The sequence below is a fragment of the Thalassophryne amazonica genome, chromosome 3 (genome assembly GCF_902500255.1).
Source record: "Thalassophryne amazonica chromosome 3, fThaAma1.1, whole genome shotgun sequence".
Classification (NCBI taxonomy): Eukaryota; Metazoa; Chordata; class Actinopteri; order Batrachoidiformes; family Batrachoididae; genus Thalassophryne; species Thalassophryne amazonica.
The window spans coordinates 70,604,266-70,629,129 of NC_047105.1; the positions used below are offsets into that span (position 1 = coordinate 70,604,266).

The 24,864-nt window shown below is 40.5% G+C and overlaps 1 protein-coding gene and 1 long non-coding RNA gene across 2 annotated transcripts in view; one reads left to right on the forward strand and one right to left on the reverse strand.

Moving 5' to 3' along the window:
- On the reverse strand, window positions 1-21,983 carry LOC117507005. Its single transcript, XR_004559599.1, has 3 exons — window positions 21,970-21,983; window positions 3,851-3,856; window positions 1-2,365 (listed from the first exon to the last, which is right to left on the reverse strand). It is a non-coding gene; the product is annotated as an uncharacterized LOC117507005 (long non-coding RNA).
- apof (apolipoprotein F) overlaps window positions 15,548-24,864 on the forward strand; it is a 14,303-nt gene continuing 4,986 nt past the window's right edge. Inside the window, 1 exon segment of the mRNA XM_034166687.1 lies at window positions 15,548-15,872. The gene's annotated coding sequence lies outside the window, so the exon portion shown is untranslated.

Genomic DNA, 24,864 nt, shown 5'->3' on the forward strand with positions numbered 1-24,864 from the left:
ATTAAACAACTGAATGAACATCCTCCGAGGCCGGTGATTCCATAATTATTGCCAGGGGTTGTAGCATTTGGCATATCAGAATGTCCAAACACAATGGTCTCCGTTTTACCATCGTTTAAGTAAAGGACATTTTGGGACAGCTACTGGTTTACATCATGAATACAATCAAACAGTGATGACAAAGCATTGCTTCCACTAGTCCTCATAGGCAGATTTGCAGATCATCTGCATAGCAATGAAAGGACAGGTTATGCTTGGCTAGAATTGACCCAGGCGGTAACATGTAAAATGAAAATAGAATAGGGCCAAGAATAGAACCCAGAGTCTAGTGATCATATACCAGGTGACACGTGCTGTACAAGTAGCAGAATCAGGAAAAAACAATAAACAGTGCAGACCGCAAGCCACGTATGTCACCATGTTGCTACTCCTCAGTGTCAGTAAGTCATGTAACTTTTATTGTTTTTTTTTTTCTACATAATCAAACATACATGTATTTACCAAATACAGAACAGCTGCAAATGGCTTTAGGATCATTGTTCATGAGCTGTGCCCATAAGGGTGTTAATTTTATATAAAGGGGGGAAATATTCAGTAATTTGTTAGTTTTAGCTTTTTAATTTTTTAATATTTAAAGTGGCAACAAATGCCTATTAAAATGCCTTTTGCAAGTTATTACAATCAGATTGTGTCTGCATGAACACAGCATGTTCAGTCCCCCCCTAAATTTCAAGTACAAATGAGCAATTTAAACCAAATCAACATGTTTTTATGCTGGCTTTCTGTTAACTAATCTTTACATTTTGAATATTTGCATCACTGGTGTGCTTCTATATGTATGTTGATCTCAAAATCTTGCTCTCTCTCTCTACTACTAATGCAAATCATTGACATGAGATGCTCAAAACTTAAACACTTTACTGGTAAGGTGTTTTTCTGATCATTATTATTTTTTAAGACACTCAGCACATGGCAATCCCCCCCAATCTGACTTTATCAAAGGGAACAATGAACATTCCTGTATTTATATTTGAAATACATTTTTCACTTTGACATTGATAATGCTCTTAGAATGTGTATGTATTTATTAGCACTTGTAAATGTTCCAATTCATTTTCAGTGAAAGGTTTTAATCTGTATAAATAAATGTATATTGTAATTATTCTTCCCACTTTATGGTTGCATTCTGTGTTGATACCGCTTCTTTACAGCTTATGTAGAGGTTTGTTTGTTTTGGTTTTTTTTGCAAAGCATTTGATTGGTCTGCTCTCTGGGACATCATTAGGATTTATAGGATCCACAAGAAGTTGCAACACGCCATAGCCAGCCTATACACAGTGCGACTGCTGTACAGAGTGGAGACAGAGGTTTGAGTTTTTCCCAGGGAAAACTGGTGTTCCTCAGGGATGTGTTCTGGCTGCCCCACTATTCAATGGACTGGGTGTTGGATATTGTGGAAACCAGGAGCTTACATGCGTTTGTTTGCGAAGAACGGTTTATTGACCTTGACTTCCTAAACAATGCTTTGCGGAATCACCTGATACCCTAATTGTAGCAGGTGAGAAGGTGAGTGAGGAATCAGTGTGTCTTGAGTTTGACCTCCTGGACTCTCATCATAAGTGTATCTGTATGTGGTGAAAGTGTTGAACTTGTAGAGACTGATTTATCTCAACTGTGACATTCATGTCTCTGGGTTCTCTGCTTTTATTGTGAGCGAACATCAGCTTCGACATTTTAGCCATGTGGCACGTTTCTCTGTGCATGATCCATCACACAGGTGCTAGAGTGGCTGGAGAAGACCAAGGGGACACCCATGCTTCACCTGGGTCTGCCAGATAGATGGTTGGTTGACAGATGTGGGGTTGGACTGGTTGTCTGCCTGAGTGGTTACCATCCAGGACCGTGGCAGTTCCATGTTGTTGTGCATGTGGCACAGTGCGGAACCAGCACGTTCCCTGACTTGGTCAGAATATCAAATTTTTTCAGTGACAGTAGATTTTTGCATGTTTAATACAGCAATACATAAACTGACTGATGCCAGTAGAAACAAGCCCCTCCTGAACCAGAGGGCATCAGAAGCATCTAACCTGGATTAAGGAGAAAAAGGACTGGACTGTTGCTTAGTGGTTCAAAGTCCTCCTTTCAGATGAAAGTAAATTTTGCATTTAATTTTTAAATCAAGGTCCCAGAGTCTGGAGGAAGAGTGGAAAGACAGAATCCTAGCTGCTTGAAGTCCAGTGTTAAGTTGCCACAGTCAGTGATGATTTGGGCTCCATGTCATCTGGTGGTGTTGGTCCACTGTGTTTTATCAGGTCCAAAGTCAGCACAGCTGTCTACCAGGAGGTTTTAGAGCACTTCATGTTTCCTTCTGCTGACAAGTTTTATTGAGATGCTGATTTGACTTTCCAGCAGGACCTGACACCTGCCCACACTGCCAAAAGTACCAGTACCTGGTTTAATGACCATGGCATTGCTGTGCTTGATTGGCCACCAAACTTGTCTGACCTAAACCCCATATAGAATCTATAGGGTGCTGTCAAGAGAAACATGAGACACCAGACCCAACAATGCAGATGAGCTGAAGGCTGCTATCAAAGGAACTTGAGCTTCTAGTACAGCAGCTAACTGAAACAATCCTTCAAATGGTGATACAAGCACCAAATTTGGCACAAATTCTCTTTAGACATTAACTCTTTTGAAAAACCCGACTGGCCACTTAAATTTTCAAATGGCAGCCAGGTAGGGGTCAATTGAAAAATTACACAGGAGTCAAAATTTTAAAATGCTCCATTCAAATTGAAAACTACACCACATTACTTGTCTGATCATAAAGATTCCAAAGAGGTATAGTTTGGGCTATCTGTGACTGAATGTTATGAAGTTAAGGGGTAAAAAGTGCAAGAATGGTGACAAAGATCGGGTTCAGTTTGTACAGGAGTCAAAAGCTAAAAGTTGCTTCAATTTTGGTTATATATATATTTAAAAAAAAGTGTGAAGCGCCTTGAGGCAACTCTTGTGATTTGGCGCTATATAAAGGAAATAAACTGAAATTGAAAATTATTGGTTGAGCTAATAGAATTAATAAATGGAATAGTTTTGACAGTGTTGAACACTTAGTCTTCAAAGTAAAGGTCAAACAAGGTCAACATTCATTGGATTCTATGATGTGACATGTTACCCTGTAACATAACTATGCATGGCACATGGTGCAAACTATTACTTTTTAAAACCCTGTTAAATAATTTGCATCATTTTTTAGCAAAATTGGAGCAACTTTAACTTTTGATTCTTATACAACCCCTGGCAAAAATTATGGAATCACCGGCCTCGGAGGATGTTCATTCAGTTAATTTTGTAGAAAAAAAGATCATAGACATGACACAAAACTAAAGTCATTTCAAATGGCAACTTTCGGCTTTAAGAAACACTATAAGAAATACGGAAAAAAAATTGTGGCAGTCAGTAACGGTTACTTTTTAGACCAAGCAGAGGGAAAAAACATGGAATCACTCAATTATGAGGGGAAAAAAATTATGTAATCATGAAAAGCAAAAGAACGCTCCAACACATCACTAGTATTTTGTTGCACCACTTCTGGCTTTTATAACAGCTTGCAGTCTCTGAGGCATGGACTTAATGAGTGACAAACAGTACTCTTCATCAATCTGGCTCCAACTTTCTCTGATTGCTGTTGCCAGATCAGCTTTGCAGGTTGGAGCCTTGTCATGGACCATTTTCTTCAACTTCCACCAAAGATTATCAATTAGATTAAGATCCGGACTATTTGCAGGCCATGACATTGACCCTATGTGTCTTTTTGGTGGTATGGTATGGTGGGGTATGGTGGTACCTGTAACTCCCCAAGAGTTGTTTAAACAGGCAGTTCTCAGATGTGCTGACAATATTTTAACAGATGAGTCTCATGTTCTGCACTCTGAATATACATTACTTAACTCAGGAAGGAGGTACAGGGTTCCTCTTTGTAAATATAATCGATATAAATATTAATTTATTCCATTATCAGTGAAGCTCACAAATCAGCAGATAGCTTAAGGGTATGTATTGCGGAATTTGCACAAAGATGTTAATAATGTTGTGTATTTATATTTTATCCTTTGACTTACTGTGGTGTTGTTTTTAATGTATGGGTGCTATGTACTGGATGTGTTGTTGTGTAGCAGACTCTGTCCAAGGCAAATTTCTCCTTAGGGAGACAAATAAAGACACTTTGACTTTGACTTTTTTGCAAGGAATGTTTTCACAGTTTTTGCTCTATGGCAAGATGCATTATCATCTTGAAAAATGATTTCATCATCCCCAAACATCCTTTCAATTGATGGGATAAGAAAAGTGTCCAAAATATCAACGTAAACTTGTGCATTTATTGATGATGTAATGACATCCATCTCCCCAGTGCCTTTACCTGACATGCAGCTCCATATCATCAATGACTGGAAATTTACATGTTCTCTTCAGGCAGTCATCTTTATAAATCTAATTGGAACGGCACCAAACAAAAGTTCCAGCATCATCACCTTGCCAATGCAGATTCGAGATTCATCACTGAATATGACTTTCATCCACAGTCCACGATTGCTTTTCCTTAGCCCATTGTAACCTTGTTTTTTTCTGTTTAGGTGTTAATGATGGCTTTCGTTTAGCTTTTCTGTATGTAAATCCCATTTCCTTTAGGCGGTTTCTTACAGTTCGGTCACAGACGTTGACTCCAGTTTCCTCCCATTCGTTCCTCATTTGTTTTGTTGTGCATTTTCGATTTTTGAGACATATTGCTTTAAGTTTTCTGTCTTGATGCTTTGATGTCTTCCTTGTTCTACCAGTATGTTTGCCTTTAACAACCTTCCCATGTTGTTTGTATTTGGTCCAGAGTTTAGACACAGCCGACTGTGAACAACATCTTTTGCAACATTGCGTGATGATTTACCCTCTTTTAAGAGTTTGATAATCCTCTCCTTTGTTTCAATTGACATCTCTCGTGTTGGAGCCATGATTCATGTCAGTCCACTTGGTGCAACAGCTCTCCAAGGTGTGATCACTCCTTTTTAGATGCAGACTAACGAGCAGATCTGATTTGATGCAGGTGTTAGTTTTGGGGATGAAAATTTACAGGGTGATTCCATAATTTATTCCTCAGAATTGAGTGAGTCCATATTTTTTTTCCCTCTGCTTGGTCTAAAAAGTAACCGTTACTGACTGCCACAATTATTTTTCCTGATTTCTTAGTGTTTCTTAAAGCCAGAAAGTTGCCATTTGAAATGACTTTAGTTTTGTGTCATGTCTGTGATCTGCTTTTTTTCTACAAAATTAAACAACTGAAATAACATCCTCTGAGGCCGGTGATTCCATAATTATTGCCAGGGGTTGTACTAACAAACTGACCTTTTGTCACCATTCTTGCTGTTTTTGTCCCATAACTCCATAACATTCAGTCACAGATAGTCCAAACTATACCTTTATGGAACCTTCATGATCAGGCAAATAATGTTACAGGTTTCAATATGATTGGAGCATCTTTTAATTTTGACCCCTGTGTAATTCTTCAAATGACCCCACCTAACTGCCGAATGAAAATTCAGCTGGCCAATTGGTTTTTCCGAAAGAAGAATGTCTGAGGATTTGTACCGAATTTGATGCTTGTATCACCATTTGCAAGATTCCTCTGCAAGTATTCTCTTACCTACTGCACTATTCCAGAACATCATCACCACCACCACCAGCAGCAGTACCTCAGGCTGATAGCCTATGCCATGCTGCATTGATGCAGTAATTCATGCAAAAGGAGCCCTGACTAAGTATTGGTCAGGGCTGGAAAGTATATACTTTACAGTTTCCATACTAAAAATCCTTTATTACTATTATTGTTATGTACAGCACATCTGGAAAGTATTCACAGCACTTCACTTTTTCCACATTTTACGTTGCAGTCTTATTCCAAAATGGATGAAATTCATTTTGTTCCTCTAAATTCTACACACAATTCCTCATAATGACTATGTGAAAAAAAGTTTTGTAGACTTTTGCAAATTGATTAAAAATAATAAAAAAAATTACGAATTCACATATGTAAGCATTCATAACATTCGCCATGAAGCTCCAGACTGAGCTCAGGTGTATCCTGTTTCCACTGATCATCCTTGAGTTGTTTCTACAGCTTAATTGGAGTACATCTGGGGTAAATTCAGTTGATTGTATGATTTGGAAAGGCACACACCTGTCGACAGCTTGCACTCGACCGAGACGGACGCACTTTTCTCTTCTCCCTCCCTCCTTATCTCTCCTGCTTCTGTGGCCTGTTGTCTGTGAGGCTGCAGTTTTGCTCTTCTGGAAAACGACAAAAATGGATCTGTTAAAGTGGTCTCTGAACGCAATTGACACTATTTTTTCTACAAGACATTCGGGGCGGAGGACCCGACCTGTCCTGCCGGGACGCATGTGATGGGTTACGTGATGGACTCGTGGAGGAGATGGCAGGTCATGTGCCTTTACATGCTTTCTGTGGAGGACGTCGAAGATGTGTACATATTCGGCTTGGTGGTGACCGGCTTTCTGATGTGTGGAGCGGGCACTTTGCTGGTTTACCGGAAAATCAAGAAAGTGGAAGCAGCTTTGATTGGTCCTTCCAGGCTGCCCTACATGATTGATTCGATTGGGAAGGCAGTGGCTGCGCAGTCGGCGGGGGTTAACCGCGTGTTGGAAAACATCTCGAGCAGGATTGCGGCCCTGGAAACCCGCTATGACCGTCTGTGAAGACCACATTCTACATTCAGATGCATTGAGAGCCACTCTGTTCTCAGAACTGTGGAATCTTTCAGGCGTCTGCTAATCTGGCTATTCATTTGGCTTCCCCAAATACAGCTGCACTTCAAGGTCGCTGTGATAAAACCTCCTCAGAAGATCAACACTTAAGCCTCGCTCCCTGGTCTTCCCCCCTCCCCTCAGCTTCTCCAGCTCTGTTAGAACTGTTCAGGACTGCTCGGACTGCTCAGACTGCGCAGGGCTGCTCCCTCCCCCTCCAGGACTGTCGGACAAGGCCAAACAGGCTGCCTCCGGAGTGTTCTGATAAACTGGTCCTTTCAAATCTCGGTTGTCGTCCTGTGTCCTTGTTTTTGTCTCTGTGATTATTGTTTTTCTGTGCTGATGGGGATTTTTTTTCTTCATTGCTGCTGTGTAATGCAGCAGCTATGAGGGTTTTTTTTTTTTTTTTTTCCTCCTTTTCCCTTGTGTTTTGCTTTCATATATATGTTTTATGTACCAGGCCGGCCTATGTGTTGTGTGTTGTTTGTTATGGGTCGGTGTTGGTTTGCTCAGCCCTGCTGTTGACCAAGGCAGGGATGTACATCTGGAGCTGGTCCCCGGGCGCCTAATGGCGACTTCTGCTCCTACTGGCAATTAGGATTGGGTTAAATGCAGTAGACACATTTCATTGTGCAGGGAACATGTTCATGTTCTATATTGTGCATATGACAATAAAATTTCTTTGAATCTTTGACATATGAGGTCCCACAGTTGACAGTGCATGTCAGAGCACAAACCAAGCATGAAGTCAAAGGAATTGTCTGTAGACCTCTGAGACCAGATTGTCTCAAGGCACAAATCTGAGGAAGGGTACAGAAACATTTCTGCTTCGTTGAAGGTTCCAATGAGCACAATGACCTCCATTATCCGTAAATGAAAGAAGTTCAGATCCACCAGGACTCTTCCTAGAGCTGGCCACCCATCTAATGTGACCGATCGGGAGAGAAGGGCCTTAGGCAGGTGACCAAGAACCCCATGGTCACTCTGTCAGAACTCCGGCATTCCTCTGTGGACAGAGGAGGACCTTCTAGAAGGACAACCATCTTTGCAGCAATCCAGCAGTGACCGGACGGAAGCCACTCCTTCGTAAAAAGCACATAGTAGCCCCCCTGGAGTTTGCCAAAAGGCACCTGAAGGACTCATAGACCATGAGAAACAAAATTCACTGGTCTGATGAGACAAAGATTGAACTCTGGTGTGAATGCCAGGTGTGTTTAGAAGAAACCAGGCACCATCCCGACAGTGAAGCAAGGTTGTGGCAGGACCATGCTGTGAGGATGTTTTTCAGTGGCAGGAACTGAGAGACTAGTCAGGGTTTACTAAGCACTGTCCATCTTGTGTCTCAACATCTGGAAGATACCAAGGCCTGTGCACGCGTTCTATTTGTTGATTTTAGTTCTGCTTTTAATGCAGTACAAATACATTTGCTTTTAGCGAAACTGTCTGCAATGGGAGTCAGTGCTTTTTTAATAAAATGGTTTTATGCTTTTTTTTTAAACAGACCTCAACGCTTCAAGGTTAATGGGATACTATCAGACGTCAGACACAGCAAGACCGGGGTTCCACAAGGCAGTGTGTCACCGCCCGTGCTTTTCACCATCTACGCAAATGATTATAAAAGCACACATCAAAGTAATAGCATTTTGAAATATGCAGATGACACTGCTATTGTGAGTCTTTTATCTAAGGATACGGAGACATCCTTATGTTGCAATGAAATTGACAGCTTCACAAAATGGTGTGAAGGGAACTTTCTTGTGATTAATCCAAGAAAAACACAAGAAATTGTTTTTGATCCTCGTCATATGTGAGCATGAACCTGTCCACATAGACAATGTGATCATCCAGAAAGTGGACTCTGACAAATATCTTGGTGTCCACATGGACAGTGCTCTCTCTTGGAAGGCTCACATTGACTGTCTCTGCTCACGGCTGCAGCAGAGGCTGTATGGAGTGGGAATTAACATCCTCCTTGTTTTTTACAGAGCAACAATTGAGAGCCTCATCTGTTATGGGATCACAGCGTGGTTTGATGTCCTGTCTGTCCAGCTGAAAAACAAGCTTGCTCACATAGTAATAGTAACAGTAATAGGCTTTATTGTCATTGTACAAGTAATACAATGAAATTACCAGAGACTCATCACAGTGGCATAGCAACACACACACACACACACACACGTGATGACACACACCCACACACACACACAACACAATAATACATGCATAAAACAGCCATGAAAGTTGTAGGGCTAAAAGATTACCTGCCTATTCAAGCCTTATATGAAGAGGCAGTGGTAGGAAGAGGGAAAATTATTTCAAAGGACCCAGAGCATCCCCTTCACAGTGAGTACAGTAGTGTTCAGAATAATAGTAGTGCTATGTGACTAAAAAGATTAATCCAGGTTTTGAGTATATTTCTTAATGTTACATGGGAAACAACATACCAGTAGATTCTCACAAATCCAACAAGACCAAGCATTCATGATATGCACACTCTTAAGGCTATGAAATTGGGCTATTAGTAAAAAAAAAAAAAAAAAAGTAGAAAAGGAGGTGTTCACAATAATAGTAGCATCTGCTGTTGATGCTACAAACTCAAAACTATTATGTTCAAACTGCTTTTTTAGCAATCCTGTGAACCACTAAACTAGCATTTAGTTGTATAACCAGTGGCGCCAGCAAAAAAAAAAATTCTAAGGGTGACTAGTGGGGGCTAGGCAAATTTGACAAGACTGTACTGTTATTGTTTCTGTTACTGTTATTATATTATATATTATTATTAATGTTGATGATGATGTTGCTGTTGCTCTTGTTTTAACACCGTTTTCACATTAACTGTTGTGATTTAAAATATATTCCCTAAATCCACACAAATCCAATGCGCCCTCATGTGGTGGCTGAGGGGTGGCTCAGAGTAATCTGGTGGTGGCTGTAGCCACCCCCAGCCACCACATGGGGGCGCCACTGTGTATAACCACAGTTTTTCATGATTTCTTCACATCTGCTAGGCATGGAGTCAACCAACTTGTGGCACCTTTCATCTGTTATTCCACTCCAAGATTCTTTAACAACATTCCACAATTCATTCACATTACTTGGTTTTGCTTCAGAAAAAGATTTTTTGATGTCACCTCACAAGTTCTCAATTGGATTTAGGTCCAGGGATTGGGCAGGCCACTCCAAAACATTAATTATCTTGGTTTGGAACCAAGATTTTGCTAATTTACTAGTGTGCTTGGGGTCATTGTCTTGTTGAAACACCCATTTCAAGGGCATGTCCTCTTCAGCATAAGGCAACATGACCTCTTCAAGTATTTTGACATATCCAAACTGATCCATGATACCTGGTATGCGATATATAGGCCCAACACCATAGTAGGAGAAACATGCCCATATCATGATGCTTGCACCACCATGCTTCACTGTCTTCACTGTGAACTGTGGCTTGAATTCAGAGTTTGGGGGTCGTCTCACAAACTCTGTGGCCCCCCTTTTTTTTTTTTTTTGGTCCATTTTAAAGCATTGGAGATCATTGTAGATGAAAAGCCTAAGTTTTCCCCTCTCCAATCAACTTTTTAATCAAACTACGCTGTTCTTCTGAACAGTATCTTGAACGTCCCATTTTCCTGAGGCTTTCAAAGAGAAAAGCATGTTCAACAGGTGCTGGCTTCATCCTTAAATAGGGGACACCTGATTCACACCTGTTTGTTCTACAAAATTGACAAACTCACTGACTGAATGCCACACTACTATTATTGTGAACACCCCCTTTTCTACTTTTTTTTTTTTAACTAATAGCCCAATTTCATAGCCTTAAGAGTGCACATATCATGAATGCTTGTTGGATTTGTGAGAATCTACTGAATCTACTGGTACCTTGTTTCCCATGTAACTGTAGCTGGATGAAAGTCCCGGGTCCCAATTGAAAAGACGTTCCCGCTAGCTTGGCTAACGGGGAGTTCCCCTTTGGCTGACCTGATAGAGGAACAGTCTTTTTGTGCGAGCCGCGTGGGTTCGATCCCCCACCGTCGTCCCGGCCACGAAGGTCCTGCTGCTTCATAACAATAAGAAATATACTCAAAACCTGGACTACTATTATTCTGAACACTACTGTATGTCCTGCTGCCTTCAGGATGGAGACTGAGGGTGCCACAGTGTAGGACTAACAGATTCAAGTTGTCCTTTGTCCCGTCTTCTATTAAACTGCTCAACTCTAGATCTTCACGTTCAGCAGATTCTCTGCACAGCACTTAATCTGCACTTTACCAACTCTGTGGCTGAATGTTTGTTGTTTGTATTTGTTTTATTGTTTTCTGTACTGTTTTTAAGCAACATGTAGCACTGTGCCAGCACAAATTTCTCTTTGGGGACAATAAAGTTTTTTTTCTATTCTATTCTATTTCTACTCTATTCTAACATCTCTGGAGAGATCTGAAAATGGCTGTACACACATGCTCCCCATCCAACTTGATGGAGCTTGAGAGGTGCTACAAAGAGGAATGGGCAACATGTCCCAAGATAGTAATAGGTGCACCAAGCTTGCAGCATCATACTGAAGAAGATTTGAGGCTGTAATTGCTGCCAAAGGTGCATCAACAAGGTACTGACCAAACTCGGGTGTGAATACTTAAATACAACCCCAATTCCAATGAAGTTGGGATGTTGTGTGCAATGTAAATAAAAACAGAATACAATGATTTGCAAATCCTCTCCAACCTATATTCAATTGAATACACCACAAAGACAAGATATTTAATGTTCAAACTGATAAACTTTATTGTTTTTGTGCAAATATTTGCTCATTTTGAAATGGATGCCGGCAACACATTTCAAAAAAGCTGGGACGGGGCAACAAAAAACTGGGAAAGTTGATGAATGTTCAAAGAACACCTGTTTAGAACATTCCACGGGTGAACAGGTTAACTGGAAACAGGTGAGTGTCATGATTGGGTATAAAAGGAGCATCCCCAAAAGGCTCAGCCATTCACAAGCAAAGATGGGGTGAGGATCACCACTTTGTGAACAACTGCGTGAAAAAATAATCCAACAGTTTAAGAACAATGTTTCTCAATGTTCAATTGCAAGGAATTTAGGGATTCCATCATCTACAGTCCATAATATAATCAGAAGATTCAGAGAATCTGGAGAACTTTCTACACGTAAGCGGCAAGGCCGAAAACCAACACTGAATGCCCGTGACCTTCGATCCCTCAGGCGGCACTGCATTAAAAACTGACATTATGTAAAGGATCTTACAGCGTGGGCTCTGGAACACTTCAGAACACCAGTGTCAGTTAACACTGTTCATTGCTACATCTACAAGTGCAAGTTAAAACTCTACCATACAAAGCGAAAGCCAAACATCAACAACATGCAGAAACGCCGCTGCCTTATCTGGGCCCGAGCTCATTTGAAATGGACAGACGCAAAGTGGAAAAGTGCTGTGGTCTGACGAGTCCACGTTTCAAATTGTTTTTGGAAATCATGGACGTTGTGTCCTCCGGACAAAAGAGGAAAAACACCATCGAGATTGTTACCAGCACAAAGTTCAAAAGCCAGCATTTGTGATGGTATGGGGGTGTGTTAGTGCCAATGGCATGGACAACTTACACATCTGTGACGGTACCATCAATGCTGAAAGGTACATCCAGGTTTTGAAGCAACACATGCTGCCATCCAAGCAACGTCTTTTTCAGGGACGTCCCTGCTTATTTCAGCAAGACAATGCCAAGTCACATTCTGCACGTGTTACAACAACATGGCTTCGTAGTGAAAGAGTAGGGATACTAGACTGGCCTGCCTGCAGTCCAGACCTGTCACCCACTGAAAATGGGTGGCGCATTATGAAGTGCAAAATACAACAATGGAGACCCCGGGCTATTGAACAAATGAAGTCGTACATCAAGCGAGAATATGAAGAATTCCACCTACAAAGCTTCAACAATTAGTGTCCTCAGTTCCCAAATGCTTATTGAGTGTTTTTAGAAGGAAAGGTGATGTAACACAGTGGTAAACATACTGTCCCAGCTTTTTTGAAATGTGTTGCAGGCATCCATTTCAAAATGAACAAATATGCGCACAAAAACAATGTTTTCAGTTTGAACATTAAATATCTTGTCTTTGTGGTGTATTCAATTGAATATAGGTTGGAGAGGATTTGCAAATCATTGTATTGTTTTTATTTACATTTCACACAACATCCGAACTTTACTGGAACTAGGGTTGTACATGTGATTTTTTTTTTTTTTTTAATTTGCAAAAAATAAAAAAAAACTATGTTGTCATTATGGGGTGTTGTGAGTAGAATTTTGACGGGAAAAAATGAATTTACCCTATTTTGGAATAAGGCTGTAACATAACAAAATGCGGAAAGTGAAGTGCTGTGAATACTTTCCAGATGCACCGTAGTTTGAAAGAATGACTCAGTTACAGCAAGGAGTGTTCTTATTATGGTCAAGGGTCAAATGAGTTTTATTTAAATTTTAAGAAAAACAGTTACATTGGATCATATAGAAAATTTAATTTTAACCAAATATGTGCTCTCTGTAGCCTCAGTAGTTATTGTGATTTGAGTCGTCGATAAATTTTGTAGGTTTTACGATGGCAATAATTGTATTTCTGACAGTATTCATTAAAGCCCATAGAAACTTGCATTTTGCAAATAATTTGACACTAAAAATAAGACCTTATGTCCGGTGATTCCTGCTGGCCCTTTCACACTTAGTACGAATGAGCACGCTTAGGGAGATGACTGCGGACGACACACAATGTTATTACTTTGTCTCGGCCCTCATCAGCTCCATGGCAGTGAGGCTGGTCACGCTCCTGCAAAGCACCCCCACTGGGAACAAATAGCAGCCCTCAAGGATCACCTCCTCAAAACACTTGAACCGTCCAATGCTGAAAGGGCCAGCAGGCTTTTCTCTTTGCACGAGCTGGGGGACAGCAAACCCACCGAGTTCATGGACAGAATGCTGCAGCTCCTGGGAGGACACCGGCCATACTTTTTGTTCACCCACCTTTCTTTCACCAACTCCCTCCCCAGGTGCGCGGAGCACTGTCCAACACTACGATCATGGACTGCCGTGCGCTGGCAGAGGAGGCTGACAAATTCTTCCTAGCCGACCAGCACCACCTTGTGCTATTAAAGTAGTCTGACCAGTTTTCAATGAATTAGCCAGCTCAGTATGTGGATTGTGCAACCACAATCTAAAACCCGGAGCAGAACCAAAAAGTCATACGGTTTGGGCAAAAAAAAAAAAAAAGTGGTGTGCAGCACAGCAAAGTGTGGTGCACATCCTTAACACTCTTATGAGTGTTTGTGACTTCTACTAGGTGTGATTAAATCATGCCTCACAGGGTATCAGGAGTGTTTCCTAAAATTAAGTTCAAGAGTAGTTAAAAACAGTGTGGGACTCTGACGAGGGCGGTCGCATCTCCTCCACTCTCCCTTATCTCTCTGCCTTTAACCTTCAAGTCCCTACTTCACCAGACTGTGAATTCCTCAAAACTATATTGGATTCTGGATCTATTGGACTACTATTGGATTAACCATGGAATTGATCAGCTGGTCTCTGAACGCTATTGACACCATTTTTCTACACGAAGGTCAGGACCGGGGATCCTACCTGATGGAACGTATCTTGCGGGCTATGTCCTCGACTCCTGGGGGTCTTGGCGTGTGGCATGCTTGGCACCTTTCTCCGTTGAGGATGTCGAGGATTTATTCATTTTTGGTCTCATGGCAGCAGGGCTGGTACTTTTTGGCTTATGTGCTGCCCTGATCTACCGGAAAATTGGCAAGATGGCGGCATCAAGAACCACAGCCCCTCGCTTGTCTGTCATGATTAACGAGGTTGGCAAGGCAGTGCATTCTCAGAATGCATTGACTCTTGAACTCAGATGCAAATTGGATGACACCTTGGAGCTGATGCATGCCTTGCAGTTGAAGCTGAAGGTTTCGGAGGCCGGTGAATATTCTTAATTCATAATTGGGAATATTCTTAATTCATAATTGGGATTTGGTTGTTCAAGTGGAACTGTTAAAAAGTGTTTTTCACTGCTCAGCTGCAACACTCCAGGCTATCTAGCCCCAAGGTCAATTGCCCACTGTTTACCTCCAGAGGAATTTATTCAGGCCTTGGTGAGATTATTCGGCTCCATTCTTATCTCAACCCACAAAGGCAATCACTGACTTACACATGGACTGAAGCATGCTCCAGTTTCTCCTTTTACCCCTCTTCCTGCCCCCCCCCCCGCGGCAGGCCCCCGTTCTTCCCAAGCTGGCAGGCGACGCAACTTCAGTTGCAGCGGCTACCAACACACTCACATCACCTCAATTTGGAAAACGGACTGTTTCAAGTTTAGTGCACATAAACAATGTCAAATGTATATGTGTTGTCCTAATTCTGATGTGTGCCATTGCTGTTTGTATGTGGAATGTGAGTGCGGAAATCTTGTTGTTGTAATGACAATGATAATAAAATCTATCTATCTACCTACCTACCGTATCTATCTAAAAAAAAGTAAGGAAAGTAGTAAAAAAAAAAAAGCAACACCTCCAATATGGGATTACTATTGTTTGCACAGTATTTTATGCCATCTCGTGATGAGTCCACTTTGGATAGCTCCTGCTTTGCTTTCAATTCTTGGTTGTAAAAGACGAGTTTGCATCCAGTGAAAAACGTAATTGGGTCAAAATCAAAGCATTCTCAGTGAAGCAGAGGACAGAGAGGGAGGTAGTGAAAGGATAACAGCAAACAAATGAAACGGCTTGAGAGCGCATGGACTTTCTCTGTGGGAATCAATATTCAAGCCCTGATCTTCCTGTGGAGCAATGAGGCCAACTCCAAAAAAAAAAAGGGAATGCTGAAAGACATGAGCCGGAGGGGAGGGCAGTAAGATGTGGTATGTAAAGGAAGAGCTTCTCATTGGAGGCACAACAAAAAGAAGACTGCCATGCATGTTTTTTGGGGATAAAGAGGAAAAACAAGTGTCTTACATTCAGAGGCCATCTTGGTCAGACTGATTCCCTGAGGACTCAACATCTAATCATTAAGGTAGGTGGCTAATCCAGAAATTAATGGATGGAATGAAAACATTTGGGGTATCACAACTTTTCAGTTTGAGTTATTGACAGTACAACAAAGCCTTGTTTGGATGTGTGTCTTTATTTTATTACTCAGGATATTAAAAGCCATATTGTATGTTAGGTACAACCTGACTTTCCCACACTATGGTCCTCCAACAAAACTGTCTTCCAAATATTAAAGTCTGCATTTATAGTTTGTTTGTTTTTTTGTTTTTTTTACAATTGCTTAAGCACGATTTTGTAAACAGGGCTCAGAATTTCAAAACACTACACACAATTAGCACAAACACACAATATGCAGAACACTTCAGATCCTGTGCAAAATGAAACACTTGTAAAAACTATATACACATTTAGAAGAGTCATATTATGTATGTATATGAAACAAACATAGCATAAGGCTTAATTCTGTTTGAACCAGTTACACACTGCTGTGTTTTAACTTAACACCTTTTGCAATTCTACCTCTCAGTGATTAGATTACTGTAAGCGAAGTACACAGAGAAAGTGCAAATATACTGTCGCTGCCTCTTGGATTAAATAAGTCAGACGTAGAGTTTCATACAGGTAACGATTTATTCCTTCTTGTTCACATGCACCATGAAAACTACAGAAAACAGAAAAATAAATAAATAAATAAAAACACTGCTGTAGTTTCACACACAAATGTTCCAAATATGAATCATACGTTAATGAAATATGCGTTTAAAAATAACAAGAATTAAACACATCACATGCTTCCTTTGAATTAAATCAAATAATTTTTAACCTGTCATGTACCGCTTCACTTATCAACAAATGACCAATGAAAACACATTAACCCCGTTATGATACACAGTTAGAGGTGAATAATTAAGCTGGACAGTCAACCTTTTCCGTACCTCATTTTGCCTTCCAAGGGCCGCTATCTTAAAGCACTGGAAAACAGCCATCCTTGCACACTCTTTAGCCCGACGTGTTTCACCATATGATGTCTCACTCTGACAATAATAAGCATGAAAATGGCATGAATCTACGGAAGCGTATTGCATTCACTGGATAAAAAAAGATCTGACCACTGATCTCCTAATTGGGTGATTCTTTAACTACGGGCACTATTGGCCTTGTAAATGTAATTTCCACCACACCATTGCCTTACAATATAAAGCGCCTTGGGGCAACTGTTTGTTGTGATTTGGCGCTATATACATGTGCTCTGATGTCACTGTTTATCTCCATAGAAACTACCCAAACAATCTTTCATACAAACTGTTTAGGGACATTACAGTGTTGTGGTGGAAATTACGGCAATAGTGTGGGAACAACTACAACTACATTTTGTTTAAAAAAATCACAACAGTTGTATGACACTGAATACCCCAATTATGTTTTGATTATTTTACTGATATTTTATTCAGAGATATTTTTAAAACATTAGAAAAAACGCTTTTTTACCATTCATTTTTATCATTGAAGATCAAAAGTCTGGGTGTGGGACAAGCACAAAACGGCAATATTTGCATATAATGATGCTGAAAAAAGGTGAAAAAGTCATCATAGAATACTAGAACAAATTTCTTAACACACTTTCATTGGAAAGCTAACTATAAAAGTGTGAAATTTCCCCTTTTTTCTGTTTTTCATACAATATGATCAAAGGACATAAGTGCCCGTAGTCTAAGAATCACCCAATTACGAGATCCTGATCTCGTAATTAGGAGAAAAGATCTCGTAATTACAAGATCTTTTCTCGTAATTATGACATCAGCAGTCAATTTTTTTTTATCCAGTGGATGCAATACGCTTCCGTATGAATCACCACAAACTTGTTACAAAATTTGGAGAAACAAACAGGATAAATGACTTATTAATTTACCTCTGACGATATGCTAGCAGAATTTGTGTGGACAAAGAGCAAACGTTTGCATCTAAAAAAAAAAAAAAAAAAACGCACCAAAAGAAGAAAGTGCTCTTCAAAATAAAAGCATATCCAACGCTAAAGCAAATCATGTTCTTCAAAATAAAAGCACTGCTAACACTGAAGCAAATCACGTTCTTCAAAATAAAGCACAGCCAAACATAACATGACAAAACCACATCCTCTGATATGAAATTAAATGAATAAACAGTAGCATATGAGAACGTTAGTATCTGCCATTTACATGTACAACATGGTAATTTCACCAAAAACACCACAAGATCAATGCTGCAGACTATTGAAAATATGACTGATTTCTCTTCATATAGCCAAAAATCAGTCAACATAGACAATCACAACAAAATATTTCCCAACACTGTAAGCCCAGAAAACAGACAAATAAAAATACTATACTACCAGTACAGGTTAAAAGTACTGTAAAGTAAAAGAAGAAAACAAATAGAAATCTGACTAAAATAAATAGTACACATCTCTTCATATAGCTGGATCTGGCCTAAGAATTTCATCAACATCACAGGCAATATCCTCATTGGCAAGACAACGTGGGAAGAACAGTGTTGAATGACGTCCTCGCACAACTGCGATTTGTGATTTGGTCACAAGCCTCTTCCATGGCCTGAATGAGGGGCACCTGAGCCTGAGGCCGGAGACCATAAACCTTCCACTGCCATGCCGAGATAAACTCTTCGGTGGGGTTTAGAAATGGAGAATATGGTGGAAGGTACAGTACTGTAAACTATGGATGGTGTTGAAACCAGTTCTGCGCCAGAGCAGAGTGGTGGAATGACTGTCCCAGTGACAATGTGTTGCATCTGGTGAATTTGATTAATTACTGTGACAAGGTTGTGCAATCAGTCTGAAAATGTGATCTGTCTTTGTAAGGGCCCATACTGGCATGACGGTGGAGGAGCCCATTCTGTGAAATGGCAGCACAAAGTGTGATGTTACCCCCACGTTGGCCTGGGATGTTAATTATAGCCCTGTGGCCAATGATATTTCTGCCTCTCCTTCTTGCTTTACTGAGGTTGAACCCTGCCTCATCTGTGTACATGAATTCATGTGGGATTTCCTCAGCATCCATCTGTAAAACTCTCTGAAATACAGTGAAAGACAAGACTGCGTAGTTCAGCATACAGTAGTGTTCAGAATAATAGTAGTGCTATGTGACTAAAAAGATTAATCCGGGTTTTGAGTATATTTCTTATTGTTACATGGGAAACAAGGTACCAGTAGATTCAGTAGATTCTCACAAAGCCAACAAGACCAAGCATTCATGATATGCACACTGTTAAGGCTATGAAATTGGGCTATTAGTAAAACAAAAAAAAGTAGAAAAGGGGGTGTTCACAATAATAGTAGCATCTGCTGTTGACGCTACAAACTCAAAACTATTATGTTCAAACTGCTTTTTTTTTAGCAATCCTGTGAATCACTAAACTAGTATTTAGTTGTATAACCACAGTTTGTCATGATTTCTTCACATCTGCGAGGCATTAATTTTGCTGGTTTGGAACCAAGATTTTGCCCGTTTACTAGTGTGCTTGGGGTCATTGTCTTGTTGAAACACCCATTTCAAGGGCATGACCTCTTCAGCATAAGGCAACATGACCTCTTCAAGTATTCTGACATATCCAAACTGATCCATGATACCTGGTATGCGATATATAGGCCCAACACCATAGTAGGAGAAACATGCCCATATCATGATGCTTGCACCACCATGCTTCACTGTCTTCACTGTGAACTGTGGCTTGAATTCAGGGTCTGTGGCCCTTGGACCCAAAAAGAACAATTTTACTCTCATCAGTCCACAAAATATTCCTCCATTTCTCTTTAGGCCAGTTGATGTGCTCTTTGGCAAATTGTAACCGCTTCTGCACATGTCTTTTATTTAACAGAGGGACTTTGCAGGGGATTCTTGCAAAAAAATTAGCTTCACACAGGTGTCTTCTGTCACAGCACTTACAGGTAACTCCAGACTGTCTTTGATCATCCTGGAGCTGATCAATGGGTGAACCTTTGCCATTCTGGTTATTCTTCTATCCATTTTGATGGTTGTTTTCCATTTTCTTCCACGCGACTGTTTTTTTTTTTTGTCCATTTTAAAGCATTGGAGATCATTGTAGATGAACAGCCTATAATTTTTTGCACCTGCGTATAAGTTTTCCCCTCTCCAATCAACTTTTTAATCAAACTACGCTGTTCTTCTGATCAATATCTTGAATGTCCCATTTTCCTCAGGCTTTCAAAGAGAAAAGCATGTTCAACAGGTGCTGGCTTCATCTTTAAATAGGGGACACCTGAGTCACTCCTGTTTGTTCCACAAAATTGACAAACTCACTGACTGAATGCCACACTACTATTATTGTGAACACCCCCTTTTCTACTTTTTTTTTTACTAATAGCCCAATTTCATAGCCTTAAGAGTGTGCATATCATGAATGCTTGGTCTTGTTGGATTTGTGAGAATCTACTGAATCTACTGGTACCTTGTTTCCCATGTAACAATTATACTCAAAACCTGGATTAATCTTTTTAGTCACATAGCACTACTATTATTCTGAACACTACTGTAGGTCTAGTATACAGTACATTTACATGTAAAAACAGTTACGTGTGCAGTCTGTAACATCATAATGCTAAAGTGAACAATACATACTTCCACATACTCATGCCGCAGCTGTTTGGTCATCTCTGAATTCTGCTCAAAAGGCACTCGATAAAGCTGTTTCATTTGAACTTGATGTCTTTTCAGGATGTGTGCTAGTGTTGTCAGAGAGACCTGAGGGACACTGAAAATGGCATTGTCACCAATAATATTGGCATGAAGTTCTCTGAGCCTGATGGCATTATTGGCCAAAACCATGTTTATGATCTCTCTCTCGTTCTGGTGTGAATATGGGCCCCCTTCCTCCTTGTCGTTCTCGGCCCTCAATCCTATATAGAAAACAACATACATGTAAGCTACTGTAAGATGACACAGGGTGGGGTATCAAAAGTGCTGATATGGTGCATATAACACAATAAGCAGCTGATTACTGTAAGTGTTGACAGATTTTTATTTATTTATTTTTTTTACCTGTTTTCTTGTCAAAATATCCTTATGACAGATGCCACTGTAAATCTGCTAAGATTTGGCTGAACTCTTAGTCCAGCCTTCCTCAGCGTCAATCCATGGTTGATGACATGATCAACTACGTTGCACAAATCTCATTTGACAAATCTGGTCCTCTTCTTCTTTGAGGACGTTCTCCTCTTGTTTCAGGTCTTCCTCAACCTCGACCTCTACCTCCTGCTCGTCCTCCACGGATTCTCCCTCTCACGCTGACTTTTCTTCCTCTGACTTCTTCCATTTTGGTTGAAAGCAGGTGAACTGACCTGCTGCATTTTTGTAGTGCTCAAACCTGATTGGTGTGTGTACAATAATGCAATCATGTGCTTGCACACCTGATGTGTGTGTTTAATCAACTGGCTCATGGGCGTAGCGATTTGACAGTCAGTGTTTTGGAATTGCATGGAAGAGACATCATGATATACTCTGTCTGTGTTTAGTGTTTTGCAAATCACTGTGTGTTGTTCTGTAAAAAGTGTGAGGCTGACTTTGTGTTTATAGTGGTGAAAATCTTGTCCAGTGTTTTGCTCCTTGAGTGTAAGGTGTTGATAATTATGTAATTATTTTGTTTTTAGTGTTTATGCAATCATAAAAACTGTAATGGTAAATTGGTATGAGTAACTGAAATAATACCCTGGTTAATGTGGTCAGATTGTCGTCAGCATTTGTCTGTCTGTAGGATTCCTCAAAAATAAATAAATCATGCAGATTTTAATGAATTTTAGAGGAGAAATAATCTGTATGTGTGTGTGTGTGTGTGTGGGTGGGGGGTTAGTATGGTGACTTAGAGGTTTGCACTGTTGCCTCACAACAAGAAGGCCCTGGAATCGCTTCCCGCCTGGTTCTTCCTGCACAAAGTTTACATGTTATCCCTGTGTTTGCGTGGGTTCCCTCCGGGTGCTCTGGCTTCCTCCAAATTCCAAATAAATGCAGGTTAGGTGACTCTAATTGACCATAGATGTGCGTGCAAGTGTGAATGTGCTCGTCTTTCTATGTGTGGCCCTGCGATAGACTGGCACCCTGTCTAGGTTGTACCCCACTTCTTGCACTATGGTTGCTGGGGTAAGGGCCTGCTTACCCCAACCCTTGATTGGAGTAAGCAGGTATAAAAAAAGAAAAGATGGAATTTACTTTTGAGGTACATCTGGAATTACATAATCGCTGAATCTTGTTGCAGCTGTTAGTCCTGGTGGTTTCTTTTTCAAGCCTTCAGCACTTCATTTCTGGTTGAGAATCCAAATCTGTTGTGACAAAGAGGTGGCCTTGGTGGCCCCAATCCAAGGCTTTGAAAAGAAATGCACTCAAAAAAAACAAGCTAATTTCAAACTACATGTACCTTCAAAATTATACACATGTTGAGAGAGAAGTGTCTGTTTTGGTTAGATTTGTGGGAAAATCCTTTCTGCAGGGTTGTGTTATTTGCATTTTGGAATTCATTCATTTTCTATACCCGCTTTTTCCAAATACAGGTCATGTGCATGCTGGAGCCTTTCCCACACACTCGACAGAACGCCAGGCTATCGCAGTGTCATATAGCTTGAGATGATGAACATCACACCTAAGTCAATTTAAAGTTTCCAATTCATCTAACCTGCGTGTCTTTGGAAGTAGTAGGAAGCCGGTGCACCAAGAGGGAACCCAAACATATGGTAGAACATGAAAACTCCACACAAAAAGGACCAGGTGGAAAGCGATCTCACGACTGTCTTGCTGTGAGTTAACAGTGCTAAGCCTGCACTAAGTTACTGTGCTGCCTAAATTTTGGAATGTAACATCTGATTTAGTCCATTCTCTGCAGAAACTCTAACTCTCAAGGACTCTACTCACTTTGTACCTTCCTCAACCATGCCCCTTGTTTCTAAATTTGTAAAAAATGCTTTCCACTGCTTTCCACCTTTCAACACAGAGCCCTACAGGTGCCCACAACTGCAGAGGGAAGGGCTAAAGAACAACTTGTATGGAAAGCCCTCACAGTATGTAGGTACCCACGATGGTCCCTGGACAAAGTGCAGAAGTCCCAGAAAACAAAGAGACCAGATAGACAGGAGACGGAGACAAGAAGAGGAGTGTCTCTCCCTTATTTAGCAGGAGTAGGGGAAAAACTACAGAGGATCTTCAGACAGCACAAAATCCCAGTTTACTTTAAACCGGTTAACACCTTGAGACAGAAATTAGTTCACCCTAAGGACAGGATCCCTAGTTACAAACAGAGCAATGTAGTGTATTCTATCAGATGTCAGGAAAACTGTAATGAACACTACATAGGTGAGACTAAGCAACCTTTACACAAAAGGCTATACCAGCACCGCAGAGAGGGCGCAAATGGACCTCAGTCTGCAGTTCATCTCCACCTGAAAGACACTAACCACACGTTTGAGGACAAGGAAGTTAAAATCTTAGCCAGAGAGAAGAAATGGTTTGAGAGAGGGGTCAAAGAGGCTTTCTATGTGAAACAGTTGAAACCCAGCCTTAACCGGGGAGGGGGACTGAGACACGCTTTGTCCCCTGTTTACAATGGGGTACTCAGGTCAAAGCAGTTTCAGTCTTTTGTTCATGGTAACGAGTCATTCACGTCATCAGGAGAGTCGTCAAGGGAGCATTCAGGAGAGACTTCCGTTCCATCATTAGGAGGGACAGCTGCCCTGTCATTAGGAGGGTGCTTACTAGAGCACAATAGGTGCTAATTAGAGCTATTGTTTAGTCACCAGCCTATAGCAGTTGGCTTCTCGGTAGGAGGGGTCTGGTTAGGTTTAAAACTCCAGCGTTTGTGGCTTCTGTTTACAAGAGTCAAGACAGAAGTCAGACTACCAGAGCAAGAATTTTAGCTGAGGAAGCTTCTGCAATTTGAAGCGAAACGTCCTTGCGTCAAGCAACCCAGTCCAGTCGAAGATTCAAGCTTCTCTAATATGGAAACCACCTGGACAACTGAGAGCCTACACAAAAACTTTCCACTGGGTTGTGTAGGGTTATGATTGTGTAATTTGAGTTTTAGAGAGAAAAAAATCCCAATAATTCATCCTGATACGGCGATAAAGCATTGAGTCTTGAATTATGATAAAGTGAACACTGACCACACTGAAGACTAATGATCAAATGTATTAGGAATGTCACTAAAAACAAAGATAGGTGCTATGTTTTCATCTACCTTTGCATAATGAAATTAGTTCATCATGTTGCTTCACAGTTTTAGTCTTATGTGCACTTCACTGTGTTTTTTCCAAAGTATATCACTAAGTGAAGTCAAGGACAGAGGGATCGAGTTCTGTGACAAAAACACAGGGCCGGCCCAAGCCTTTATGGGGCCTTAAGCAGAATATCATTTGGGGCCCCCCTACCATCACCTCAGCACCAGATGCCTCATTATTCCATAGGCTACACTGTTATGTGTGTAACATACCCACAATCATTAGCATTATTTGTAATTATCTTACATCATACAGGTGTCATTCTTGTTTTTAATTTTAAAGGGGTAGCAAACTCATAAATATGTTTTAATTAACTTCTACATATAGAGTGATGTATAAGTATGGCTCATTAATTTAACTATTTGAAAGTAACATCAGCAGGCAGGAGACTGCATTTATGGTAAACACGTTAAATAGTTCAATTTCTTTCAGATGTGCAATGGTGTGCAAAATGTTCAATATCCAAATACAAAATAGAATCAAATGACATTCACATTATCTTACAGAAAAATAAAGTTGTAATCAAAATTAAATACTTAAATAATAAATACAATACTTAAATAATCTCCAAAATGAACATAGAAATCCACAACATAACAGCAATGTGTGTGCATAGCAATGCAAACATTGCACTGGGGGCTATTGCTTTAACTTTGGCCTGCAAACCATTGAGACCTACCCCACCTTTTGCACCAAATTAATCTGAGGAGTTGATCTGCCCTGCTGTTTAACTCCAAGTTTTTCT